Here is a 17,259-nt window from a genome sequence, read left to right as displayed (position 1 = left end):
CTGATGTAGACGGCTGCCCACGGCATCTATGTCCAAGCATTATACCGCGGCCGGCATCAATGCGCACTTTAATATTGGCCGCGTGCTACACTTTCCTGGCCGCCGTTGGCTTGCGATCATAACGGACAAAGGTCGAATAACTTTAATCTTCACCCGTGCCACACGATCCTGCCTCCTCGGAGCATAATCTCTAGTTACTTCTTAACCACTTCAGCGATATGAAAGTGTTATGCTGTTAAAGATTCCGTTATTAAAAGCACCGTGCATGTCAAACGTCTGCAGAGTAAAACATGTTGCACCGTAAAGTTCTGGCTGTTGTGTACCATGGCTAACACCCTTATTCGTAAGGCTACACAAAAAAATTATTCACCCGAAGGCGAGCTTAAACTACAGCTGTAATAACAAAACCCGCAGTTCTAATTTCTGCATTAATTCTGACCACCTGGGGTGCACAGAAATTTTTAGATGAGTTTGACAGTGATAGCCAAGAAAGCTTACTTCACGCATGTTTCGTGTCGCGTGGTGCAGCTACCGCCATGTTTCTTTCTTTCTTTCTTTCTTTCTTTCTTTCTTTCTTTCTTTCTTTCTTTCTTTCTTTCTTTCTTTCTTTCTTTCTTTCTCTTTTATTCGAGACAAATTTCATACAATTTGTCACGAAAAGTAAAAAAAAAACAAGGAAAGTCGCGAAAAAAGAAAACTTCCTTTGCTACAATTAACGATTTGATCTGAACCCTGAATTGTGATGGCATTACCAGGAGACAAACGAGCACTCTTAAAAGAAAGCTTTATCTCAAGGCCAACTTCTGTTTTCCTATTCGAGTACATGCAAAAGGCAGAAATGCTTTTATGAGACAACGGCTGGACCGATTTGTAGGAAATGAATTGCATTTGAGAAAGGTTTCATTCTAGTGATGCTATAGGAAGCAGAATTTGATTTGGGGCCTGAAATGTTTTATGAAAATTCCCCAAAATTGGTAAGTTATAAAATATTGAAGCATGGAGTTGAATTTTACGTGACGGTGGACGAAAGACAGATATCGTATTTGCGTAAACTGCATCCGTTAGAGAATAAAAAGCGGACAAACTTGATATATCAGTTAACAGCTTGCGCGCAATTGCTACAATCTTCACAAGGGTATTGCAAGAGTTGTACTTATAAATCAGCGGTCTATTTGAGAGCGCTCTATAATTTATTAATTTTATCCGATTTGTATTTACTATTATGTTGACTTCGTAGATTTGTGATATTGCTTTTTATTGTTGAGTTGCAAACTTGGTACATGGTATTTTCTTGAAAATCTATCAGTTTTTGTAAAAAGGTCCGCCCGAAATAAGAAATCTTCAACATACAGTTACTATATTCCACCCTTTTCTTTGAAATGCAACAGACTTCATCGAAGTTGATGCACTGATTACCGAGAACAGCGATTTATCCGTTCCCATATATTTACGTAGGAGATCCCGAGCTATAGGTTCCTCTGTACGCGTAAATTTCTTCTTAACGTGATGATGTAATACATAGTTAAACAAGCAACATGTTTACTGTGATGTCGTGAATCAGTGGGAGATTCCCCGCCCTTTTGACCTTCGTTGTCCGTAAAGCAAGCTTTCTCTACAGCAGAGCCATGACTGCTGATTTGTTATTTCCCCGCCAAGCTGTCACCTGCGTGGCACAACACGAAAGCACACTGGAACCTTTGTTTACAGAGGCAGATTTTAAGAGTCTCTTCAGTCAATTTTCCGAGCGTCGGTAAGCAGATAAAATCCTCATTGCATTTATCATATTCATGTCCTTTGGCATAAAATAAGTACGGAATAAAAATCACTAATTGCGTAGGATTTGATTCCACGTCACGAAGCCCTTGAGCACCCGTATCTTAGGTGCGGTTCCGTTGTCGTCATCATGCCGTCACGTCATCCTGTCGTGCAATCGTACTCAAGGTCACCGTGGTCGTGCCGTCATCGTTTGCTATCCCTGACGTCACGCAGGCTAACTCTGTTCTTGGTAGCACTTGACGCATTCCTTTCAGCCATCGACTAAGGTTTTCCTGTGGATTTTAGGGGACTCCAAAGCGACGAAGTTTGAACATATCCCCTCTTTTATATAGTCCTCGAATAACGCAGTTCCTCTCCACCCCCCCCTCCCTCTTCCTACATAGCTAACAGCACGTACAGTCTATTGACGGGAAGAATATTTCTGCCTCCCAAGCTTCGTAGCGCCAGACGTGATACGAAAGCACTGCAGTAGGGTCGACTATGAACCTTGCCATTCGCTAACTGGCCTTGAAACTTTTCACAAAGACTATACTATAAGAGAAAGCACGCTAAAATACGAGCTTTCATCGACCTTCTTGAATGGCGTAACGAGTTTGGCGCACAAATCTTTTCACCTTCTTGCGTAATCTCACTTCGCAATTGATGGAAGCGCGTTGGTAATGCCAGTGCTTGAGCGAGCCTTGATTATGGCTACAGTAACGGAGCAGGAGTTTAGTGCTGTTTGCAGAGGCGCGGCTCTTTCATTCAAGAACGATTGTGAGAAAATCTAGGCCAAGGACAACTGTTTCCGAGAAGAAAGGCTTCAGACGCATTAATCTTGCTGGTGCGCTTACGAAACCATTTCAGCTTCAGGGCGGTGAAAAACGTGTACAGTTGAGTAATGGCAAGGAATTTTTTCATTGACGCATTTCTTCAGAAGATGTGATGTGTGAAAAGAAATCAATGAGAGCACATCTGTGAATTTTATGTTTGGCACCGCTACATATAAATACGTTTACAGCTCTGTTTAACACTTGCAGTAAAGCCCCCAGTTGACGCTCCGGTGACTGCCGAAGCACCATATATATTATTTCTTCACTTTGTTATCAATGATTTTTTTTGTTCACTTCTAACCCCCCAATACTACCGTGAGGCTTTTACAAATTAACTTCGTCGGTTACGAACATAGGGGAATAGATTATAACAGGCAGCGCATTGTACTCGATGCTCTAAAATAAAACCCGGAACGTTGACATGGTGAAATCCTCAGCACAAGAAAAAAGAAAAAAAAAAGAAGTTTAAACTTCATCAATGTAGTTAATGAAAGTGTGTGAAAACGTCCCGATACTCTCTTCGGCTTCAGCTACAGTTATGTCACGAGCAGATTCGCAAGATGGCCCTTTCTTGCCTTAAATCATTTTCCAAAATCACAGTCTGACTTACCAGCAAATAATGTTAAGCTAAATATTATCTTAATCAGGGCAGAAGAAGGACAGTAATAATTAAATTAGTGGCTATTAACGGGCCAGAACAATAAAAAGGCTATTACATGTGCCTAGTGTGGGCAATCTGCATTAATTTAGATCAGCCTGGGGTTTCTGAACGTGTGCTCAGGTATTCTAGCCCCATCAGAACGCGGTCACCGCAGCTCAAAGTCAAACCCTCGATCTTGTGCTAAGCAGCAGAGTGACATAAGGCACAGAAGGAACTCGCAAGAAGAAAGAAACCTGAAAAGCAAGGTGTGAATTCACAGAGACAAAAAGTCAATGCATGATGAGAATAATTTTTACCCGCTGGCTAATGTATTACAGAGCAAGAAAGCCGTGGTGACAGGATCACTTATAGCACAGCTGACATTAAACAATAGCACACGGCAAGTAGTGCGCGAAGATTAGTTTGCATAAATAAAAAAAAACATGAAATGTGTACCGCGAAGCGCGTCATAAGAGTATAAAACTTGGAATACTGGACGTTACGTGACATGCAAGTAGGAGCGAAATGTTAACAGTACCTAATCATCGTGAACCCATTTTAAGTCTACCACCACACAACAGATGGCCCATCCGCGTAACTGCTTATTGGTATCATTAGCTTCGTTTATTGCTGCCACGCGAACCTACCTCGTACATGCAAATTTTTTTACCTAATTACTCCGTGTCACAATCTGCCGACCTCAGCGGCACTTCCCTCCAGTATGCACTCCCGTATGCGTCACTGAATAACAACATCATGGGTGAAGCTGCAACGTCGCGTTTTTTCCCCCCAAGAGACCGCTATTTGTTCAATGAAGTGCTTGACCTCTGACACCACATGTCCCTTTTAATTTCTTAATCTCATTTGATCATTACTGACGTAGACTGGCACCATTTCTGCTTAAGGGCTGATCTTGCGGGCCTCGCAATATGGTGGCTGCTCAATTTTACGCACACTTATTAGCTCGCGATAAAGTGAAAAGTCTCTCAGCATGAATGACCACGCATCACTGTGATAAATATACGGCGAAGGGCACAGAAAATTCGAACACCGCCTTTTGCACATTCTCTCGTCTAACGTTCAGTTTTCCTCTACTTCAGTATTGCTAGCTTGCATAGTTATTCCGCACCTATGCACGCCTAACGTTCGGAAGCATGGGTAATACTCGAGATAATTATTTCAGTAGTGGAATTATTTAGGCGTTTGGAGACGTGCAACTCCCCCCCCCCCCCCCCCCCCCATAAAAAAAAAAGTGTCTGACTCTCTTAGCTATAACGATGTTGCAAGTGCAGTCTTATCGTTTTGAGCTTAAGCATCTTCAGCCGTCTTTCAAGATAAACTAAATCAAATTGCGGTCTTCCTGGAGGAACTTCCAGACGCCAAAGAGCGTAATCTGTTACTGGGAAAATCCCTCAGCATTTCCCTCACGTTTCCCTTTCCACCGTCCTGCACCGCCGCTTGCCCATTCGCAGATTTTCTACTGCTGGTAGTGGAAAGGCCGAAATCAATTTAGCAGCGTGTACAGGACAGGCGTCGTTATCCTCTATTCGTACAGTCGGCTGCATAATGAATGGCTCGCTTTCAATGCATGAAGGCCAAGGTACCCTTGTTCCTCTAACTTGGTTTGGGCCAATACGTTAACTGCTGGGATTTCTTCGCTCCAATTTTCCTCTTCAGTTCCCTTTTATACGTTCTTCCAAGGAACAGAGAGTGATGGATTGCATGCGCATTGTCCAAGCACGCTGACATTCGTTGCGAACAATTTCCCCTCGATTCGAGCAGTGTCGTGGTTTTTCAAGTACAACCACGGATGCTTTAAGGCTCATGTACTGCCAGGATTATATTTGAATCATCAATAGAAACGAGCACTAGATCCTGGCGTTACCGAAAAGTTGATTAATGGACCTGTCTCTCAGGTTGCAGTTTGGGAATGCGGTCTTAATGAATACGTGTCGCACAAAAACTAGCATTCGTACACTGTGTCTGTACCGGCGACATCTCCTCAGGCGCTGACCGAAGTGATAAATTGACAACCGCCACCACATGATGACGCTGTGCTTATGAGCGTGCGTAATCCACCGGCTGTTGTGTTTGCCAAGTACTCGCCGAGTGACATTACGCACATTGAACTGAAAGCGAGGTGGTCAATGCTCTATAAGAAAGCTGCCGAACTGCTCTACGAATATATTACTGAAGACGACTATAAGAAGCGTGTGGCGAGCACACCGACGCAGTCAGGAGCTGCCTGCGACTCCGTGCCGTCGATATGCCAGTTCGTTCATAAGATATACTTCGAACAGTTTTGTGCGCTAAGCTTTGAACGTTGCGGAGTTCAAGTTAATGTTATTACACCTCGTTCTGTCTGTCGCGTGGCCTTTCCTAGCACATAAAGCGCTGCTCACGAATTATTATACAATGTCATGTCGCTTCAAATATATACTGCAAAAGGGCGTGATATCATTTTAAAGCAAAAATCGCTTTGCAAACCACCCCCCGACTTCGCTGACCGTGGCTTCTAGCTGCTGCTGCTGTCTCGCCGAATATCTCATACAGAGAGAACAAATGAATGACGTGTCCGATGTTGGGATTGAACCTAAGTGCCCAAGCACAACAGCCCGGTTTTTAAAACATTAAGCCACAACCACACGCATACTTCTTTCGTGTCAACGCCAAGTATAGCTCTTTGGGGCTAATGGCGCGGGCGTCATTTCACGAAAAACGTGCGAGAACACATGTCCGTGAGAGCGCGTACGCGAGCCACTGTTCATTAAGATACAAACAAGCAAACGGAGCAGGTAAATAAATAGCCTATCTTACCACTGTCCCGTAGTGCAAACCTATCACAGCTGTTCTACGTTTGCGAGTGCAGTATTCACAAAACTTCACCTAAGTAGAAGCCATCTTTAGTCGGCCGACGTTTGGTCGCCAGCCACTCATGAGAACGATCAGCGTGATAACAATAAATTGACCACGGTGATAGTGAATCACCGCCAAGCCTATACCCCCAGAGCCACAACAAGATTATGATATCTACTGGCGATAATGTTTCACAAAAATTAAACAAATGAAACGCTTTATGAAACAAAAACAACGTTGTCTTTGTTTCATTTCATTGGGGCATATAAAGAGTTTCATTGAGAACGTACGTTCTCACGCGAACGCCTGTACTAATAGAGGAATGGCGCATTGCTACGCTACAAACAAAAGGTGCAGCGTCGTCGTTTGGATTCGTTCACAACTCTCTTTTTTCCATCATACTATGACCATTTCGTCCAAGGCTACCGACGACAATATCTGCCACACAAACCGCAATTCGTTCCGGCATTCTGTGATCGCACAGCGAGAGCAGCAGCGAAGATACGGTGGCTAAGCACGTCTTCGCATGACGCGCCTGAACAAAAACAAGCAGAGAAAAAGGGTAAATGTTCACAAAGACTCAGCAAGCTATTGTGACCCAAATTGCAACTCCGTGTCTTCAGGCGCTACAGGCAAAACACATCAGCAGCCCGGATAAGTGTTCCTATGATGATGGTGTATACCTTTGTATACGGGCGACTACCGTATAGGCGAGAGCCCAAAATTCCGGTCGAGAAACACGACAACACGTCAGCGTCCTTTCATGGAAGACACACGGTGACCCAGTTTTGTGCTGTCTATGGAGTTCTTCGGTAGACCTGAAGAGCACATTCACCTTTCGAACACTTTTGAAATTATTTTGTACGAAGCATTTGTGGCGCGGAATTTGAACACTGGTGGCCGAGGCACGTGAATATAGGGCTGGTCATTAAGTTTCATATTATCGGTGCATACACTGAAAACAATATTCTCAGCATAAATATAACACTGTATACTTTTGGTGATTAAAGAAAGTTTGTGGGCTGCTTTAGGCTGACTGGACGAACTAACGTTCCGGAATTAAAAAAAGAAATATGGCGGACAGGAGCGTCCACCACACAGAAAGGCATCGGATCCATGTGGGACATATTAAGGACCACCGGGCGCTGCAACCGCCTTTGATTACACTGTGACCGCTGTTTTTTTTTTCTGCGTACACATCACTTGTTCCCACTGTGGAGCCATCTACCACATACTCAGCGAATGACTGCTGTTGTCGCCGATATTTCGGTGAACATGCAGTTTTGTCTTATTTTGGCGTTTTGTTTCAGTTGTTTGTTGTGTCATTAGGCATATTGCGGACAAGACGCTTTGGAAAAGATGATAAAGTCCTGAGCAAACATTAGGTGTAAACTGCCTTCTGAAGTGAAATTTATCATCTCTGGCACAAAAGACTGCAGTTCGTTCAGAGTAGGCAGTGCTTACGTCCATTGGTGCTGACAGGTTACACGAGTACACCCCGTGTAAAAACATGAGCATTTTAGCGCGTCATGCTCCTCCAGTAGTTATTTTCGTGTGCTTACAATTTTTGTGCACTCATATTCCTTGCTGCACAATTATTTCCCCGCCTTGAATAATGATTTAAGGCGTCAGCTATGCACCATCTTTCTTCTTCGTTTACTGCTTTGCTAGTAGTCATTGGCTCACGAAAACATGATACCTGCTACTTTTGCTTATCCATATATTTATAAAACTTTGAGACCTGTCATGTCTGCTGCGTTAATTGCCCGAGTGTTCCAATGCTTCAAGGAAAAGTCATTGCTATAGCTACAAAGAATAGAAAACTTATCGTTTTATCATTATTAGTTGTCTCAGGTGATTAACAATTTCATTTACGATATCTTCTCCACGTTTAAAAGCTACTAACAAAAACGTCTGGCATATAATGGCAGATGTAGACGTGTGTCGTTGATAAAAAAAGCAGTAAAGTTGGTCGTTCGATATTAAATTCCGTCTGGCTCACTACATGTTTTGTTGTGTGCGTTGGAGCTGGGCTTTTGTCGGCTCTGTAGCGAGCGCTCTCTTTAACTGCCCAATCATATTGAGTCGGTGCGTTAAGTCAAAATTCCAGTGGCAGTTATCCCGTCCTGGACGCAATTTTATCCGAGTAACCTGGTATGGCGTTTGTACTCCTCCCAAACGCACTTCGTTACCCGCTATCACGACCATCGAGACACTGAGATGTTGGCTCAACGCTTCACTTTATAGTTTTCAATAAACTTTTATATCAGTTAAGGCTTCAAAGCGTTCTTTTTTTTGTGACGATTTTTTTGCAGGTCGTGATTAATCTTGAGCGCTAACTATTTTTAAAATGTTTTGGTTATTTTCTTTACTTTCCTTGATGCAGACGACAGAGGCTTACTGCGTCTTGGGTCTGGACACAGAACTCTTTTTTTTGTCACAAGTGTTAACGCGATGGCTGCAGTAGCCCAGGCCAACGAAAATGCAGACACTAAAGGTGCTCTCATTATACCACCCCACGATTCATCCACTCACTGGCATTCAAAGCTTCGTTAGAAAATTAATGTTCAGATGGGGTCATCGACATATATCATCGTTGTTCATCCATTCCTAGAAGATCAGAAAAGACTTTCTTTGTGAGAAACAAAGAGGAGGTCAGTGGCATAGAACGATAACAATATTTGGGGGTCAAGACGTTGCCCCTCTAGCTTAGCATAAAAAGTGTTTTTCTATTTGATCTTAAAATTGCTTAAGTCATCCCATACCAATTACCTTTTGTGTTACGTGCCAGCCTCATTTATTATCTTCTTGTTATGTTTCAAGTTGGGAGCTTCAAAGCCAATGATATTATACCGCAGGTGAACTTATTTTCCTTGAAACAGCCGTTGTAGCCATGAATCTAATAAATGGAAAGAATAAAATCAACTGCTCATTTATTCTTTGACGGAGGAGGCATAATTTAAGCTCAAGGTAGCACAGCGATGTGAAAGTTCTGACGTGACCTTTCTAAATTATAACGGTCATGAAAAAGAACTGTAATTTTCTCAATATCGACATGCTTTTCGCGCTGCAGTGAGCGGAATATAAGTATATGCACTGGTAGAAGAAACAGCATTTGTTTAAAATAAATTGATAAAAATTATTTACGTGAATACGCTGGCGTCTGAGTGAGAGAGAGAGAGAGAGAAACGTGCTTTAATAAGATGCTGCAGATGTTAGCCTGGCTATGCGCGTGACATGCTACCCCAGGTGCTGGTTGATGATTATGATATATACAGTGATAAACACTTACTGGCACGTGCAGTCGCACACACATATATATCACACTGTTTAGAAGAGTCTGAGTGAAACAACTGAGGTGGACAAGGGGTTTAACGCGCTTCCCTTTTAAAGAAAGAAAGAACAAGCCCACAAAATTGTGCGGATGATCGGTTACTCCGACCACGCACTGGGGTAGTCCCCACTCTGCAAATATTACTTACACTCGACCTATTCTACAAAGCAATGACCTGCACAACGAATAGGGCCTTATGTTTGGGCCGAACAACCACCTTTGATATGTATTGTGAACGTCTGGACTGCGAGAACCTATAAACATTTTGCCCTTAGAGGTGATGATTTATGCTCCGTGACATCTTATTTGTATGTGTGTGCCGTTCATTGGGTGCACGTTAAAGAACCCCAAAGTGGTCAAAATTAACCCAGTGTCCCCCGCTACGGCGTGCTTCATAATCATATCGTGGTTTTGGCATGTAAAATCCCAAAATTTATTTAAATTATGTTATTTTAATTAATTAATTAATTAATTAGGTTCCCGACAGGTTTCGTAGTGAAGCATACCGTGAACATCGGTGCCATAAGGTGGTTGCAGTCGCATACAGTGTCGACGAACGAAGCGTGCCGAACAAAATTAGTGAATAATTTCACAAAGTGTCTCCTGAATTTGGTAAATGTGGGTTATTTACGTGAACTTGATTATCCTGCTGTATTGCAAGTGGTATGGTGCGCAATCTTTACAGTGAAGAATCCTGTACAACGAAAGATTCCGAAGATCCCCAGCGTTTCGTTATAAAGGCGTTTGACTGCATGATTGTATCTGAAAAAGTTCGAGGACGCTTAAGCTTCGCGTTTAAGAGTGGAACGCGATAACATTCTAAGATCCCTGGCTGCTTCTCACGCTTTACAGGAACTTCAGCTTATGTAACCGTAATGTTTACCGGGAAACGCTGGCGGCGAACGCTATTCACGAAGTCGCGCCTTCTGGTAGAAACGCGGCCTCTTGCGTGGGCCGATCTTCTGCTATTGTTTCGCACTTTTAATATTTCAGTCTGAGAAGATTTCCCATAAAAGGCATGCGCTGTCGGTGTTTTGTTTTATGACATTTGTTTGTGGGCGGTCATTTTCAAACTTCCGAGGAATAACTTTGTAAAGAATGTAAGACAAAGTATGAGAAGAAGTACTTTAGTGCCGTATAGAATATATACGGCAATTTTCGCTCATGGGACGCCTACGCCGGCGACGGTGCCGATCGCCAACACCGGATTTTCTGCGACACGAGGCCCTTAACGCTTTCGCGTTATAAAGGACCGGATAACGCGTGGATTGAACCACAATATGTTATGAGAAGTCAGAAATTGTGACGCGCGGAGTTAAGCAGCAAATGAACCTAACTGCAATGAAAGAAACTGTTTTCAATATTTGAGCGGAAAGTTAACCTGAAACATAACTTTCGTCAAGATAAAAAAAGAGGATTGAACAGAGAAGAAGCTAAGCTTTCACTTTCATGTTACTCTTACTTTCGAAGCACTGAAGTCTCGCAACCGCGTCAACAAGCTCCTGTGGTGGCGCAATCCTTTCAACGCATTACTGTTACCCACCCGCAGTTTTCGACATGCGAGCACCAGCCAAGGCACTAAAAAAGGGCGCCGTTTTGAATTTCCGGAAGTGCATCCGACGGGTTCTTCACTACCGCGGTCGATTAACTTTCAGTTTCGCACTTCGGCCATAAAGAGGCAGTTTAGTGTCGTCCGCTATGGGGCGCCTCAGTCGAGTATTGAACCGGCGGGAAACTTCGTACAAAAGGCGCACACCACTGTAATTCAACGAAACGTAACTGAACCTTTATCGCATCGTTAAACAGCCTCAATAAATTGGGCAGCAGTCGTCCTGACTTCTCTTGCACTAGAGTAATTTCGTGGAGGGCATTCGAATGTCTGCACATCTTTTTTTTTTTTTCTTCGCGAGGAGCTCTGATATTTCTAATTCCTTAGCTCGAAATATTTTATTGTGTCATTCATTGCGACGATATGTTGAGGCTGTAATAGAGTGCTGAATGTAACTAGGAATGCCTGACGAGAGCTCTTCGGTCCCAAGGCAACAGCGTCTAAATGAGCAGTGTTCGTATACTTGACACTTACCTTAGGCCAAAGTTCAAAAATATGCAAATGCTACGTAGCTGGACCAAGGTGAAATGTTATTTGCCATCACTTTGAGATACTCAGATTATGTTTTACATTCCGCCTAATTAAATATTTAGTCTTAAATAATTATTCAACTTCTCAGTCATTATAATCGGATGAAAAGTGTGAATGATAAAATTGTAGAGCAACATGACAAACGCCAGATACAGCTTCCTGTTGCTCAATACGTGCTACATAAAAGTGTTTTTCCGAGCGTGAAAGGTGCCCGCGAATAGAGGCGCTCGAGCGGCCAGTCGCGCGGCAATTTTGCGTGTATTCGCGCGATTCTTCTCAATGTCCCGGTTTCTCTGACGAATACAAATGCGTACATCGTATGTCCTCACGCAGGAATATCTCTGGCTCTAGTCCGACGTCACCTCAAGGGTATATGAGCCACGCATTGTGTATTTCGCGGGGACAGTCGTGTTGTAACGAAACACAAAGAGCGTAGCTTTCTTCTTTTAAAACGAGCGACCTTTAAATTCAAAGGGGTGCAAGAAACCGAGTTCGTAAAGTCAAGGTCTCAATTTCCAGAGCACGACAATAGCATAGACATTCAAGCGCGATATTTTCTTTACGATATGTCAAGAAAGACCACCGGCCCACACTGGGTACATACAAGTAAAATTTGGAATTCACGCGCAGCGTTTCTGAATTTTTCTCACCTCTAGCTGTCAAGACGGTAAAAAGGCTCCGGCAAAAATAAATTTGCTCTTCGTGACGAGCCTTCATTGTGTAAGGGTAGGCAATGGACCCAGAACCTGGAAAGATAAATGAAAAAAAAAAAACGATTTGTTATGCGTTGAAATATTTACTAGAACATTCAACGGTGTTCGCTGGCGAAATCACACGCATCGTAAGTTGTACAGTATTCACAAGAAGCTTTTATACGACTGTCAAAACAGAAAAAAAATGAAAAAAAGAAAGCGTTGGAGAAGGAAAGACAGCTACGGGGCCTAATAAGCGTGAATGCTCGGTTGACTACATTGTACTGGGGTAAAGGCAAATAGTAACAATACCAGAAAGAAAAAACAATGGTTAACCTATATACGATGGTTAAGCGGCCTGCTTGAGTCTCACGTTGTAGACATTCACGCGAAATGTTGGGGTTAAAAATGACGGCGTAAAGCTAAACAACACAGTTAAAGGTGCCCTAAGGATTATTTGGGTTAAAATACATGCAAAACAAAACCGAGTGAAAATGGTGCATAAAAATGACAGCTTTATACCAGACAAAAAGGCGTCGCTGCCTTAAGCAAACCTGATCTGACTTAGTTATAGCGGGTGCTTAAATAACGAAGTTCCTTAGCTTAACGAACTCTCTCGCTCTCATTCGGCTTCTTTTTTGGCGAGAACGTTGTTACCGGGGGATTTCGGATCTCGGCGAAACGCCGAACGTTTCGCGAACGCCGAACGTTTCGTGTTACTGCAAAAAGCAGGAATGTACTCGATTTGACGTTTGTGAGTGATGCTATTGCAGAAGACAGTGTTTCATGGGAAGTTGTCGACGGCATATCGGACCACAGAGCTACTAAATGTTCTTTACTGTTAGGCGCACCTCCGCCTTCCCAAAGAGGGTGTACACGAATTTTCGACTGGGCGAATGCCGACGACGTCAGCGTTCTTGATTATCTAGATTGCTCTTACTCAACTTTTAGATCGTTCTCAAATGATCCTACAGTTTCAGTAGATGGATTATGGTCGACATTTGAAACAATCATTCAGCACTGCTTATCAAAATATATTCCCACAAAGATCAAACCAGTACGTAAGACAAACCCTTGGATAACAAGAAACATAATACAGCTAAAACGAAAGCTTGCCAGATTAAGGAAACTGAGAAATAAACTACCCATACCAGGCTACACTACTAAAATACGCGAACACTCCCTGGCACTAAAGTCAGCCGTAAAAAAGGCAAAATATGAATACATGAATGTCACCTTAAGTAATTTTATCAAAACATCTCCGTCTAAGTTTTGGCGATACCTTAGTTCAAAGTCACGTCAGACCAGTAATCCATCACCAACTGAAGCTATGGCAAAGGCTTCAGAGTTCAATGAATACTTTATTTCAGTATTTACACAAGACAACGGTAAACAACCCAACCTCAAACATCTTCCGAGCAACACAGCAAAACTAGATGACTTAATCTTAACCGAATCGGGAATTTTTTCCCTCTTACTTGAAATAGACCAAAAAAAAAAATCTTGTGAGCCTGACAACATACCAAATGCAGTTTTAATGCGCTATGCGGAATGGATGTCAAAGTTCTTGCTGATTATTTTTGCAATATCATTGCAAATGGGTGAGGTTTGAGGTTCCGGTGAAATGGAAAACTGCTAAGGTTATCCCGATACATAAATCCGGTGACACTACCAGCACAGCAAATTACCGTCCAATCTCACTCACGTGTACGGCCGGCAAAATCCTCGAACATATAATCCTAAAACATATAGTATCATTTGTAGAAAAAAATAAAAATAATTTAATTGTCCCTAATCAGCATGGCTTTAGAAAAGGATTATCTACGACAACTCAACTGATTGAGACAATCCACGACTTAGCGCTTACAATGGACAAATGCAGTCAAACCGATATGATATTCCTAGACCTATCCAAAGCATTCGATCGGGTTTCCCATCCTAAATTCAGAAACTTATCCACTATCTCGGTGACAACAACGTCACCAAGTGGATAAAAAGCTATCTTGCAGGTCAACGTCAATATGCATGTTTCAAAGACTACTCTTCTGATTGCGGCGATGTGCTATCTGGCGTCCCACAAGGTGCCGTTTTAGCTCTTATCCTCTTTCTTCTTTTTATCAATGATTTACACATTAATACTAACGCCACAGTAAGAATGTTTGCAGATAACTGCGTTATCTACAAGGAAATAACCTGTCGTGAAGACCAAATAACTTTAAACAGTGCACTTGAAAATATAACGCAATGATGCCAAACGTGGCAGATGGTGATCAACGCAGAAAAAACAGTTTGTATGACAGTAACGAATAAAAGAGCGCCCATGAACTACCCGTATTATTTACAAGGACAGATGTTGAAGAAAGTAGAAGACTATAAATATTTAGGCGTCATAATTTCATCAGATCTTAAATGGGGCAAGCAGGTAACATATGTTGTTAGTAAAGCACTGGCAGTTCTATACTCGTTAAAACGGTCGCTTAGATCCGCATCCATAGATACTAAACGCTTAGCATACCTGTCACTAGTTCGCTCTATACTGGATTATGGAATAGTATGTTGGTTTTCCTTCCGTAAACGTACATAGCAAAATTGGAGAGCGTACAAAGGAAAGCGATTAGATTTATTTTTAATAAGTATCGCCATCTTGACTCCCCTACAGAACTATTAAGGCAAGCTGAGCTTCCCACTATACAAAACCGAGCCCGACTACTTCGTCTTAAGTTTCTTTTCCTTCTTCTTAATGGTAGTATGAAAATCAATGCGAGTGACTACTTACAGAAGACAGATACACGTAGTTCTCGAACAAAACACACCAAGCACTTAACAGAATACAGATTTCACAACGACATATTCAGGTACTCCTTTTTTCCACAGGCAATCCGTGAATTGAATCTGTTGCCTGATGACGTTGTCCTCTGCACATCACTGCAAACCTTTATCGCCAAGTTAACAAACAATGCTTTCTAGCTACTATATGCACGTAGGCGCGCTGTGTCGTACAATGGCATTTTGAATCACTTTGCAGTGTCTTGTTTTCTGCCCTGATATATATGTGGGTGTGTATGTGTATATATGTGTGTGTGTGTATAAGTGTGTATATATATGTATATATATATTTTTTTTGCTGTTCATGACTACATTTTCTTTCTTCGTTCTTCTTTTTTGTACTAACCTTCCAACACGGCGTTTACTACTTTCCCCCCTCGTTTTATAGCATTTGTATAATGAATATAGAGTGCATATTTACTTCCCTGTTCACTTAAACTTATCTATGTCCGCGCCTACCTAAACCGTGTTCTCTTGAATATGTATCCTGCCCCTTTCCTGCAACAGCCTCAAATGTGAGGCTAGCAGTATGTTCAAATAAATAAATAAAATAAAAACTCAGCCTACGCCTGCTAGGCCTTCAACTTCGCCACAGTTTCAGCAAGGAAGAACAAGCGGAATTTCGAACCGAATTTAGAGAGAGTAAAAAAAAAATAAGCATAATGTCACTATCTGGCAAACTTACCAAGAGAAAAGGGAGAATCCTCTAGATAATCATTCGTTAACTCGACCGTAAGCAAATATATATACTTGGGAACAAACCTGTTTTAATGCCTCAGCATTAGGAGTGTCAAAGTGGAAAAAAAAGTGTGTGTGCGAAGTCACTGAAGCCGGACACCTGGTAGAAGTATATATATATATATATATATATATATATATATATATATATACATATATATATAGACTGAGAGAGAGAGCTTCGTGAAGAGTCACGAATTATGAATTCGTGACCAATGAATTTTTCGTTGTAAGATTTGCACCACGCTTTACTATAAACACTGTTAGCAGTACTATATATCGGTACGGTGTTACAGTACGGGTAATCAAACTTTGTTAATCCTTCTAGCCAAATTTCTGTTCTCTATATGCCTCTGCCTTCGTATCTTTCCTATTCCGATGTTTCTGTGCCCTTCTTCCGGAACATTACGCATGCAATTATAGTCCCTTTCGATGGCGGTTGCTAGCCTGTTCCTTTCTTTATTTTCTATCTTTCAATGTGTACTAATATGTTTACAAACCAAATAATACACTGCGAATCTGTACTAATTTCTTCTTCAACGTGTGTCCACCTCCGTAATCCCACTCACAGACTTCCGTGACGTTGAAAGAAGAAAAAACAAAGAAGGTGAGAAAATATAGGCGCTAAAAATAGATCGCCGCCATGACCGGAGTGCACTGTCATTGTGCCTTCTTTCTAAGGCCCAGTCCGGGACACTGCCTTTAACTTGATCCCTCCGGTGGATCGCGGACGACATCGTAAACATGTCAAAGCAGAGTAGAGCGAGCCTGTTGCGGCCGTGCGTTCGCTCAGGCGTGAAGCCTACCGGCCGACGACCGAATTATTACGTGGGCGGTGGCCTCGTAGTGGCGGCGAACCGCTAGTCCACCCTTCAGCGCAATTCAGTGCACGGCCAACTTTTTACCGCGAGCCTTCTTGTAGTCCTCCTTTCCATCGGCACATTTAGCTCGCCTTTTTTGCTTCTTCCTCTCGGATGCTTCGTTATTTCTTTTGCATCCTAACGCGTCCTTTCATTTATGCTGTTTTATGTTGTATTTATGCTATACTTTGCGGTACCTTTCCTCCTCTTTATTTCCTTCCCTCGGAAACGTTTTATTCGGTCTATTCACAGTGGCTCCATCTGTCTCCCACAAAACTCGATACTATATTTAGCTTTAGGGCGCATCGGTTATCCCACGTCGCGTTCCAACAAATACTCAAAAGCGCTATATACTCAGCCAATAGCAGACGGCAAGATGCAATTCAAATACTGCCGGCGCCGGGGCAGTGGGACCGTCATACTGGCCGGGTCCACACTTGAAACATCCGTTTAACTTTTTTCAACTTGGGCAGCAACCGGACTCAGCTGCCAAAATGAAATGCGCAAGATTTGTGAGCAATGCGGTCGATCGTGACCTCTGGGCAGATCGGTGGCGTCGGCGATGCGATATTAAAGGGACTGGCC

General features: G+C 42.5%; 1 protein-coding gene across 4 annotated transcripts in view; it reads right to left on the bottom strand.

Moving 5' to 3' along the window:
- Nucleotides 1-17,259, bottom strand: part of LOC119432983 (proton-coupled folate transporter) — a 611,776-nt gene that overhangs the window by 79,143 nt on the left and 515,374 nt on the right. For all 4 annotated transcript variants that reach the window (XM_049659090.1, XM_049659089.1, XM_049659088.1 and 1 more), the window contains one exon: nucleotides 12,209-12,304. The gene's annotated coding sequence lies outside the window, so the exon portion shown is untranslated. The remainder of the gene's footprint in view (nucleotides 1-12,208; nucleotides 12,305-17,259) is intronic.

The sequence above is a fragment of the Dermacentor silvarum genome, chromosome 11, assembly GCF_013339745.2.
Source record: "Dermacentor silvarum isolate Dsil-2018 chromosome 11, BIME_Dsil_1.4, whole genome shotgun sequence".
NCBI classification, from domain to species: domain Eukaryota; kingdom Metazoa; phylum Arthropoda; class Arachnida; order Ixodida; family Ixodidae; genus Dermacentor; species Dermacentor silvarum.
This window is presented reverse-complemented; position numbering and strand designations above follow the sequence as displayed.